This window comes from Pseudophryne corroboree, chromosome 10, assembly GCF_028390025.1.
Source record: "Pseudophryne corroboree isolate aPseCor3 chromosome 10, aPseCor3.hap2, whole genome shotgun sequence".
NCBI lineage: Eukaryota > Metazoa > Chordata > Amphibia > Anura > Myobatrachidae > Pseudophryne > Pseudophryne corroboree.
The window spans coordinates 331,503,252-331,514,878 of NC_086453.1; the positions used below are offsets into that span (position 1 = coordinate 331,503,252).

The following is an 11,627-nucleotide window of genomic DNA, read 5'->3' on the forward strand; positions in this document are numbered from 1 at the left end:
AATTTATATGAAAGTACACCAATGAGAGTGCACCTATATACGAAAATAGGAGAAAGAGAGATAGAGAGATAAGAGGAATGAAGACAGTTTACAGGGCCAAGGAAAGAGATGAATTAGTTAAATACAAATAAGTGGATCTGCTTTCTGCATTAGGCACGGCTCATCAAATCCCTCGTCTGTGGTATTGTGCTCCGTGGATCGCAGATGAGAGTCCACGAAAGAATAGTAAGGTGTAACTAAGAAGTACAAAATCTATGATTTTGGTTCAATTGTCTGTTGACAGATAGCACAAAAAACCAGTAAAGATTTAGATTGGGGTCAGATAGAAATTACATTAATTATCTATGTGATCAGAGAAATAAGCCCCGAATATTAAATGCTGGTATTGGCACATTGGAAAAGAAAATCACTTTCCAAAATTTGAATCCATAATATGTTACTCTGGCTAGGCAAGTAATGCAAACGTGATATTTTAAGCATCAATTGGAGAAATCTCATTAATGATCATAATGCATCCTGAACTGAGTGTGGAAATTCATTTGAATTTGGAAAATCAAGTGTAGTGAATCCCACAGACTGAGCCAGGAAAACAAATGGTATTGTTAATAACAAAAGAAGGCACTGAGAATCACAGTGAATGCAAATATTATAGCAGTATACTGGCCTCTGCTGGTAGAAACTCAGCCAACCAGTGTAAAGTCTCTACAAGGTGTGTAATAACAAATCAAAAAAGAGATGAAAAGAAATGAAAAAGATGAGAAAAAGATTTAGGCAAAAAAAGATTATTATATATGTGTGTATTCAGCTGCTGTTAGGAAATAGAGCTTGTAGCAAAGGTCTGTATGTATAGTACACAGATCTACTGGGATATATAATCAAATGCAAAATATTATTGAGCACACATATAGTATTGCTGTCTGTGTATAATGTACACAGAACAGCAGTGGGCTTACGATCACCAAGATTGAAAAGATCAGGATGGGCAGGTCAGGGCATCGTCAGGTACCAGTGTAGGAGACAAAGGTTCACTCCATGTGCGGTCCCCCCCCCCCCCCCCCCCGTGGAAGACGCATTTCGCCCTGGCGGGCTAGTTCACTTCCGGGTTTAGAGGGGAGAGTGGGGAATGGAGTTTTAAAACAGCTATTGAGTTAATACTGACCAATCACTGGATGATTCGTGCACGGTGGGCCGGACCTGACAGCTGCTGCTACGGAGCGTCGGTCAGCTGTGATGGAGACGGAGCGTGACGCGGAATAGGGGGCGGGGATTATGAAGTCAGAGACGTCATGTTGCTTGCTGGACGTGTGAACGCATGTGGGAGGAATGGTCAGGTGGCCCTGAAAGCTGCGAGATCCCCGAGCGCCATTTTAGTAGATGGCAGGTGTGTAGTATATGAGCAGTCAAGCCTTGGACGCCATCTTAGTTGATGGCAAATTTATAATAAAGAAACACAGAGAAGGGAAAGCTCCTGGAGCAATAAATAGGAAACAAAATTTAGTTTAGGGGAACATTGTAGTGGACAGTAGTCCCAGGTAGAGACAGGGGTGAGGGACAATCGAGATAGCATGGGATTTTCAAGGATCAAGGATTTGAGCAAATATGCGCCTGAGATATCCGGATGAAATGAAAAGAAATGTAGTACAATTGAAAATGAATTTAAAATAAATAATAAATAATAAATAATAAATATTAAAAATAAAAAATAAAATGTATTAAATACTGTATAAGATTGCGTCATTGAAGCTAATGGGAATTGTGAATATATAGGATAATTGAAGTAAATTGTGGGTGAGTGTAAATCGAACCTGCAAAGTTACAAGTGATCGGAGGATCATTGTAACATTGGATAAGGGTGTGGGTGAGGGATAAAGTGGAGGGAGGGATGGTTGAGGAAATTAGGGGGCCGTGTTGGATAGTCAGTTAGAGGGGGACAGTGTGCGGTTGAAATGTTATGGGGAAGGGGTCACTAACACTAACTGGAGGGTGAAAGGGCAGGGTGTGTGCCAGTGTGAAAAAAAGATGAAAAGGAATGATTAGGGTGAAAAAAGAGAAGGGGAAATGCATTATGAATAGAGAAGGGAAGTGGAATCCAGTAGGATTGATAAGTGAGTGTGTGCCTATGGGTATGGTGCTGATAAGGAATAAAAGGGGATGTGAAGGGTACCAAAAAACAGATTGGGCGATTGAAAGGAATGAGAAAGTGTTGAAGTGTTATGGTGACCATGTTACTATAAATGGGAGTGTGTGGATCCAAGGAGTGTGGAAAGGGTTGTCAAAGATAGACTGGACAGGGAAGCGGGAAGGGATTAGGAGTGGTGGTGAGGGGGGGGGGGTAGGAAGGAAAAAAGGGGGGGGTTGTGGTGGGGGGGGTGGTTTTGGGAGGATTAGGTTTGTGGGGGGGTGGGGGGGGGGTGGGGAAGGTAAAAAGAGGGGGGAAGGGGGGGGAAATGGGAAGGAAAAGAGAAAATGAGAGGGGGGGGGGAGGGAAATTGGAAGAGAAAAGAAAAGAAGAAAAGAGAAAAGAAAAAGGGGGGCCAAAAGAAGAAAAGGGAAGAAAAAAGATTTAGGGAAAAATGAAGAGACTGGAGCTGGTTACAATTCTAGGAGGATTATTCACAGGAAAACTGCATAATTGATGTTTTCATTCAGGCCAAAAGGCTTGAGACTGTTAAGACGAAAAATCCATTCACTCTCTTTCTTGTAGAGTTCCTTGGTAATGTCCCCACCTCGTATGCCCAAGTGGAAACGATCTAGGCCAAAGGCTTTGAATTCCTTGATGGATCCCTTGTGGTGATAGTGAAATTGCCTTGCAACAGAAGTGAGTTGTTTCATCCGGGAAAGATCTTTCGCTGCATTACGTATGTTGCCCAAGTGTTCCAGGATTCTTTCTTTAAGTTTTCGTGTAGTCATGCCAACATATTTGAGATTACATCCGCAGGTTATGCAGTAAATAACCGCTTGAGTATCACAGTTGAAAAAATGTTATAGTTTTACAGTTTGGCCATACCTATCCATGACAGTGTTGGTTTTGGATATCTGTGGGCATGATTAACATCTGCCACAGGGAAAAGAGCCTGTGACGGTGGTTTCTTGAGTGTAGATGTTACAAGGTGGCTCCGAACTAGCTGATCTTTAATGTTCTTAGATCTACGCCAGCTCATCTGTAAGGGTGATTTCAGAAAAGGAGATAGCTCAGGATCCAACTGTAGTATGTAAAGATGTTTTGTTAAGGCGTTCTTGAGCATTCTCCACTCAGGGCAGAAAGTTCCTATAAATCTGATAACATTGTCCTGCTCCGGGACCTCTTTCTTCTTCTTGAAGATCAGGCTTTCTCTCTTTACTATTGCTGTGGCTGAGTATGCACGTTTGAGTGAGTGTCTACTGTAGCCCCTGGTTAGGAGGCAATTAGTAAGTTCTCTGCTCTTGATTTTAAAGGCATGATCCTCTGAGCAATTATGCTTCAGCCTGAGGTACTCCCCTTTGGGGATGTTTTCAACCGTGGGAGGGAAGTGGAAGCTGGTCTTGAAAAGAAGACTGTTCGTTGCAGTCTCTTTTCGATATAGCTCAGTTTCGAGAAAGCCTGTTGTAGATTTGTAAATATTCAGGTCCAGGAACGGAACTGTCTCCGCACTGATGGTGTATGTCAAGGTGATGTTGAGATCGTTAGTGTTGAGAAATTTTATGAAATCCATCAAAAGATCCCTCTCTCCATTCCAGATGATGAATATGTCGTCAATATATCTTAGCCATAATACCACGTGAACGGTATATTTCTCATTGATGGTGTTAAAGACATAAAAGTGCTCCCACCATCCCAAGAACAGATTCGCGTACGTTGGTGCGCAGGCTGCGCCCATTGCTGTACCCCTTACTTGTAAGAAAAATTGGTCTTGAAAGACAAAATAATTCTTGGAGAGGACAAAATCAAGTAGTCTTTGAAGGAAATTTGAAAAGTCTTTCTCACCCCCTTGATCCAGATAGTATTTGACAGCTGCGAGACCTTGATGATGGTTAATACTAGTGTAGAGTGCTTCTACATCTAGAGTCACCAGGAGAAAATTGGTTTCAAAATGTATATCATGGATCTTGCATAGTAAATCGGATGTATCTTGTAGGTAAGAGGGTAAGGAGAGAACAAAATCCCGGAGGTGCAGGTCCAAAAACCTACTGGGTTGTTCCAAGAGTCCGCCGTTGCCAGACATAATAGGTCTCCCTGGTGGGTTGAGGGCATTTTTATGTATCTTAGGCAAAAGATAAAATGTAGGTGTCTTTGGACTCTGGACTGTAAGATATTGTAATTCCTGCTTGGTGATTGTGCATTGGGCTGCAGCTTCCTGTATTAGATTATTGTAGGCATTCAGGAATCTGGTGGTGGGATTACTGAGAAGTTTTTTGTAACATGCGGAATTATGTAGCTGTCTGTGAGCTTCAGTGATGTACATTTCTTGGGGCCAAAGAACGATGTTGCCACCTTTGTCTGAAGGTTTTATAATGATGTCATGCCATGTTCCTAATTCCTGGAGGGCTTTTCTCTCCTTAAATTTGAGATTATTGGGGAATTGATGAAGGCCGCTTTTAGTTTGTACATAGATGTCATCAAATTCTTTCGACACTCTATTCAAAAAAACTTTGATCTCTGGACTGTTGTTATCGGGAGGAAAAAAGGAGGATTTGGGTCTGCATTTTGGTCTCTGAGTAGATACTTCATCCATATTAGATTCCATACGAAGTTGTTCTAGTTCCTGGATAGCATTGAGATCTTCCGCAGACAAGTCCTGATCTGCAAAGTTCTCAGAGAGTCTTGATTCTTGCTTTGCAAAGAATTTTTTCAGGAGGAGCTTCCTCCCGAATAATCTCAGGTCCTTTTCCCAAGAAAATCTGTTAAAGGATCTTACAGGGGAGAAGGAAAGTCCCTTGGCAAGTACCTCCATATGATCAGGAGAGAGAGACCTTGTGGATAAATTAATGACCTGCATTTTGACAGGATTGGCCGGGTTTATCGCAATGTCTTCCTCTGTCGGACTGGATATCGGGCAGTCCTCGGTATGTCCCAATCTTGATTGCGTCCGTCGCCTCTTCTTTCCCCCTCTCCTTGTTTTCCCCGAGTTCTGATGCAACCTCTTGGCCTCTGGCCTTGGCCTAAAAAACGTGGGGAAAAGTCTTCTGCCTCCTTGCAATTGTATGTAGTGCTCTCAAATGTTTCACTAGCCGAGTCTCCACTATTGGAGGACTCAAATTCGGAGAAGGTGGGATCTTCCCTTTGTTTTCTGTTCTTACTGAGGGGTGTTGGATTCCACCTAAAAACGTCGCCACGTGAAAAATCGCGTTTATCCCTGATGAATTTATTGCGTTTGCGATCAACTATCGCTTGTTCATACAGGACAATTTCTTTCTTGTGTTTCTCGAAGGCTGTTTGAAAGGATAAGTCTTTTTCACACGTTTCCAATGTTTTGCCAAGTTCGTCAATCTCTTTCTCGACCTGGTCTATAAGTGGAGTGTCATGTTTGACCAAAAGGTGCAATAATTCATGAGAGCATTTAAGTAAAACTGCTTCCCATTCGGTTTTCAAATTATCAGTTGCAAGAGGAAAGGATGGAAATATTTTGGGCCTCAAGCCCCGGGGTACAATCTTATGCTTGATATAGTTTTCTAAGGTTGTGAAGTCCCACGAAAGGCGTGTCCTCCTCTGCAAGCTTTTCTGTAGCTTGGAGAAGGTGGTCCGCCAGTCTTAATTAGGAGTAGATTGTTCATAGGTCTCAGAGAAAGGGTCCCCAAAATTTTCTGAATTCTGGCGTCTTAGTAACTCCGTCTTCAGTGAGAATGTAGTCATACTGGATTCTGATATAGATCCTAAGCAATCTATTGTTAATAAGTCTGTTACGTATCTCGGGTTGCTCCTCAATATCAAAAATTAATCAGTATAGTGATTGTACTTAGCTGCTAGAAAGGATCATTGGGTAAAGAGAAGAAAGATATTAGTATAATCAGTATACCAAAATTAAGCAAAAAACCGTGCCAAACGATCAGAGACTGTTGTTGAAACAGCATAGACTAATACTTATGACTAGACAGGGGGCGATTGGGCACCAGTCAAATTGATACAGTATTGATATGAGAGAACCAAAAATCGGACAAATAGGCACTCCAAAATTGGAAAGAGAAGAAAAAAACACCTGTTTTTTACTTAAATAGATGGCGTTGTCCTAGTTTGTGGTGCGCCCAGAGCCAGAGAGTACACATACTGAAAAAAGAAAGAGAGAGAAGGCTCTCTTGTGGGCGCACTCTTTAGAAGGAAAATTCCTATAACATATGAAAAGAAATACTAAAAACATAACTTTTAATGTTGACGTTTAAAAACGAAATTACCCATATAGCTGATCCATATAGAAAAAAGATATAATCATAAAGATTTTAAAATGTTCTGGTCTTTTTAATCACAATGTGTGATTGGAATGGTTGTAGACATTTGATCGTCTTACCCCCATTTCCCCTGACCAGTACAGAATATCTGTATTGATGGGACCGAGGAGTGGTCATAAAGGATTATTTGATAAGTGCGTCCCAATAGGGCTACTTAAATTCAAGGATTGATAGTGTCCTGCATTCAAAAAGGACCTGACTTTCTGACGTGAGCCACAATGTTTGGTCGTAAGCCTCAAATATGAGAAAATCTAGTAGAAGTAAGAATTAGTGGTGATACTGCTGTTGGCGTTGCAACTCACATAGGAAGGGAAATAGTCCCCGCTCTACAACACCAGGTATTCGCAGGAAGTCTCCTCTCCCGGTACTAACCCGGCCCAACGCTGTTTGGCTTTCAAGATCGGACGAGATCGGGCATTGGCAGCGTGGTATGATAGTAGAGAATTTATATGAAAGTACACCAATGAGAGTGCACCTATATACGAAAATAGGAGAGCGATAGAGAGAAAAGAGGAATGAAGACAGTTTACAGGGCCAAGGAAAGAGATGAATTAGTTAAATACAAATAGGTGGATCTGCTTTCTGCGTTAGGCACGGATCATCAAATCCCGCGTCTGTGGTATTGTGCTCCGTGGATCGCAGATGAGAGTCCACGAAAGAATAGTAAGGTGTAACTAAGAAGTACAAAATCTATGATTTTGGTTCAATTGTCTGTTGACAGATAGCACAAAAAACCAGTAAAGATTTAGATTGGGGTCAGATAGAAATTACATTAATTATCTATGTCATCAGAGAAATAAGCCCCGAATATTAAATGCTGGTATTGGCACACAGGGAAAAGAAAATCACTTTCCAAAATTTTAATCCATAATATGTTACTCTGGCTAGGCAAGTAATGCAAACGTGATATTTTAAGCATCAATTGGAGAAATCTCATTAATGATCATAATGCATCCTGAACTGAGTGTGGAAATTCATTTGAATTTGGAAAATCAAGTGTAGTGAATACCACAGACTGAGCCAGGAAAGCAAATGGTATTATTAATAACAAAAGAAGGCACTGAGAATCACAGTGAATGCAAATATTATAGCAGTATACTGGCCTCTGCTGGTAGAAACTCAGCCAACCAGTGTAAAGTCTCTACCAGGTGTGTAATAACAAATCAAAACAGAGATGAAAAGAAATGAAAAAGATGAGAAAAAGATTTAGTCAAAAAGAGATTATTATATATGTGTGTATACAGCTGCTGTTAGGAAATAGAGCTTGTAGCAAAGGTCTGTAAGTATAGTACATAGATCTACTGGGATATATAATCAAATGCAAAATATTATTGAGCACACATATAGTATTGCTGTCTGTGTATAATGTACACAGAACAGCAGTGGGCTTACGATCACCAAGATTGAAAAGATCAGGGTGGGCAGGTCAGGGCATCGTCAGGTACAATTGCAGGAGCCAAAGGTTCACTCCATGTGCGGTCCCCCCCTCCCCCCCCCGTGGAAGACGCGTTTCACCCTGGCGGGCTTGATTACTTCCGGGTTTAGAGGGGTGAGTGGGGAATGGAGTTTTAAAACAGCTATTGAGTTAATACTGACCAATCACTGGATAATTCGTGCACGGTGGGCCGGAACTGACAGCTGCCGCTACGGAGCGTCGGTCAGCTGTGATGGAGACGGAGCGTGACGCGGAATAGGGGCGGGGATTATGAGGTCGGAGACGCCATGTTGCTTGCTGGACGTGTGAACACATGTGGGAGGAATGGTCAGGTGGCCCTGAAAGCCGCGAGATCCCCGAGCGCCATTTTAGTAGATGGCAGGTGTGTAGTATATGAGCAGTCAAGGCTTGGTCGCCATCTTAGTTGATGGCAAATGTATAATTAAGAAACACAGAGAAGGGAAAGCTCCTGGAGCAATAAATAGGAAACAAAATTTAGTTTAGGGGAACATTGTAGTGGACAGTAGTCCCAGGTAGAGACAGGGGTGAGGGACAATCGAGATAGCATGGGATTTTCAAGGATCAAGGATTTGAGCAAATATGTGCCTGAGATATCCGGATGAAATGAAAAGAAATGTAGTACAATTGAAAATGAATTTAAAATAAATAATAAATAATAAATATTAAATAATAAATAATAATAAAAAAGAAAAGAAAATAAAAGTAATAATTGCAAAGGAAAAATAAAAAATAAAATGTATTAAATACTGTATAAGATTGGGTCATTGAAGCTAATGGGAATTGTGAATATATAGGATAATTGAAGTCAATTGTGGGTGAGTGTAAATCGAACCTGCAAAGTTGCAAGCGATCGGAGGATCATTGGTTGGATAAGGGTGTGGGTGAGGGATAAAGTGGAGGGAGGGATGGTTGAGGAAATAAGAGGGCCGTGTTGGATAGTCAGTTAGAGGGGGACAGTGTGCGGTTGAAATGTTATGGGGAAGGGGTCACTAAGACTAACTGGAGTGTGAATGGGTAGGGTGTGTGCCAGTGGGAAAAAAAGATGAATAGGAATGATTAAGGTGAAAAAAGAGAAGGGGAAATGCGTTATGAATTTTATGTACTGGTCAGGGGAAATGGGGGTAAGACGATCAAATGTCTGCAACCATTCCAATCACACATTGTGATTAAAAAGACCAGAACATTTTAAAATCTTTATGATTATATCTTTTTTCTATATGGATCAGCTATATGGGTAATTTCGTTTTTAAACGTCAACATTAAAAGTTATGTTTTAAGTATTTCTTTTCATATGTCATAGGAATTTTCCTTCTAAAGAGTGCGCCCACACAAGAGCCTTCTCTCTCTCCCTATTTTCAGTACGTGTACTCTCTGGCTCTGGGCGCACCACCAACTAGGACAACGCCATCTATTTAAGTAAAAAACAGGTGTTTTTTTCTTCTCTTTCCAATTTTGGAGTGCCTATTTGTCTGATTTTTGGTTCTCTCCTATCAATACTGTATCAATTTGACTGGTTCCCGATCTCCCCCTGTCTAGTCATAGGGGTTTGGAAAGTCACAGCCTCTAGTGAAGTCTTTAGTGACTTTGTCCAGCGATGCACTCCAGCCAGTCTGATGGGAATGAAGCAAATCCTGACTCTTTGAATGATATCCCTACATCTATGGTTTTTGATGGGGACTTGCTCTAGTGAATCATTTTGTCACCATTATAATTTCAAGACCTTCCATAGGGATTACTTCAGCTAACATATTTTTACTTCTCATCTACTCATTTAAGGGGAGGCCTTTTGAATGGGCTTGTAGACTGTCAAAGTCGAAAAATATCATAATGCATATGCCTTGTACTAACCCCATGCACATGCCCGCTGCTCGTGCACTCAGTCCGCCGTACGTGCACATATCCGCAAGTTGCATAAGATCGCTCCGGCGATCGTGCGCATGATATGGGTATTTACGACGGAGTTTGTGAGCGTGTAGCGTGTTATTAGAACATTGCATATTTAACCCATATAGCGTATATTTTAGATATAGTTCCCCTAGACCATGTCAGCGAGTATTATTAGTTTAAACAGTTCATAGACAGAGAGATTCGCCTTTGCATGATAGGAAGGGTCAGATAAAGGTTGGAAGGTGATGTCTAGTATCCAGCTGTAGGGTATTTTGAGGGTAACATTCCGGTGTTAGTTAGAGAAAGATCGCTTGCTCCTGCGTATAGTTATGTACAAAAGTAGATTATGAACATTAACTGTATTTATTGTAAATTACATATGCGGCGGGAATCCAGAGGATACCACCCACAAGAGCAGTTGAGAATGACATCGCCCACCTTTTCAAATCCACCTATGACCTTTGCTGTAATGTAGAGACATATCTCTGTGTCCAATGAACAATGAGATTACAGTGACCATTGTATTGTGTATGCATGTTGTGTATAAAAGGACCATTGTTGCCTGGCCGGTCAGAAGACTCTAAACGCTATCTGTATGACCTGCGGAGGACCGAGTTCGGGTTGCGCTTGCGAATATTCTCACGTATGTACATTCTCTGTAGCCACTATTTCTGTTTAGATTTACTTGTTAGTCTATAGTGTATAAACTGTACTGTCTTACCTTTTTGGAATCAATCCACAGAGGCCTTAGAACCCCTGTGGTTTAAACTACAAACGGTGTTGTGTTTTCACTTTCCTGCCTGGGCTTTTAAAGTAGATTAACCTGTTTAAAGTGTATAAGCATTGTTAAGGTGTACGTACTGTGGATACTTTGTATCGCCAGCGCTACTTAAGGTTTAAAGGTATAACATCGTTGCAGTACTTTGCTGCCAAAGGTTTAAAGTATAAGCATATCATTACATTGTATCATTAACAAGGTTTAAAGGTTATCCATTGTGTGTGCGCTCGCTGTGTGAACTCTGTACACTCAGCGCAGCGTGCGTACGCCATGTGCGTACTACGTGCCGGACTCTGTACGCAAATAGCGTACAAAGTGCGTAGCACGTGCACGTGGTCTAGCGGCCATAGCGGCTTAACGGTAATAGTGTACAAAGGGGTATAGCTTTGCGGTCTAAGATAATACCGACATTATCAAGACTCATAAAGGCAGAGGATCCCATTCTTCAGAATCTTTGAGCATTTTCTGAGACAGTCGTCAAAGAACTTGGGTGGTCATTCCGAGTTGTTCGCTCGGTCATTTTCTTCGCATCGCAGCGATTTTCCGCTTAATGCGCATGCGCAATGTTCGCACTGCGACTGCGCCAAGTAAATTTGCTATGCAGTTAGGAATATTACTCATGGTTTTTTCATCGTTCTGTTGATCGTAATGTGATTGACAGGAAGTGGGTGTTTCTGGGCGGAAACAGGCCGTTTTAGGGGCGTGTGGGAAAAAACACTACAGTTTCTGGGAAAAACGCGGGAGTGGCTGGAGAAACGGAGGAGTGTCTGGGCGAGCGCTGGGTGTGTTTGTGACGTCAAACCAGGAACGACAAGCACTGAACTGATCGCACTGGCAGAGTAAGTCTCGAGCTACTCAGAAACTGCACAGAGATGTCTTATCGCAATATTGCGAATCTTTCGTTTGCAATTTTAAGATGCTAAGATTCACTCCCAGTAGGCGGCGGCTTAGCGTGAGTTAATCTGCAAAAAACAGCTTGCGAGCGAACAACTTGGAATGACCACCTTGGTCCCAGAGAACATCCCCCAGATTCCTCTAAGGAACCTGTTTCACATGCCAAGAATGGTACGCTGTCTGTAGAATCAA

General features: G+C 41.7%; 1 pseudogene; it reads right to left on the reverse strand.

Moving 5' to 3' along the window:
- Window positions 1-6,743: 6,743 nt before the first annotated feature.
- LOC134967255 (5S ribosomal RNA) lies at window positions 6,744-6,862 on the reverse strand (annotated as a pseudogene).
- Between the last annotated feature and the right edge of the window lie 4,765 nt (window positions 6,863-11,627).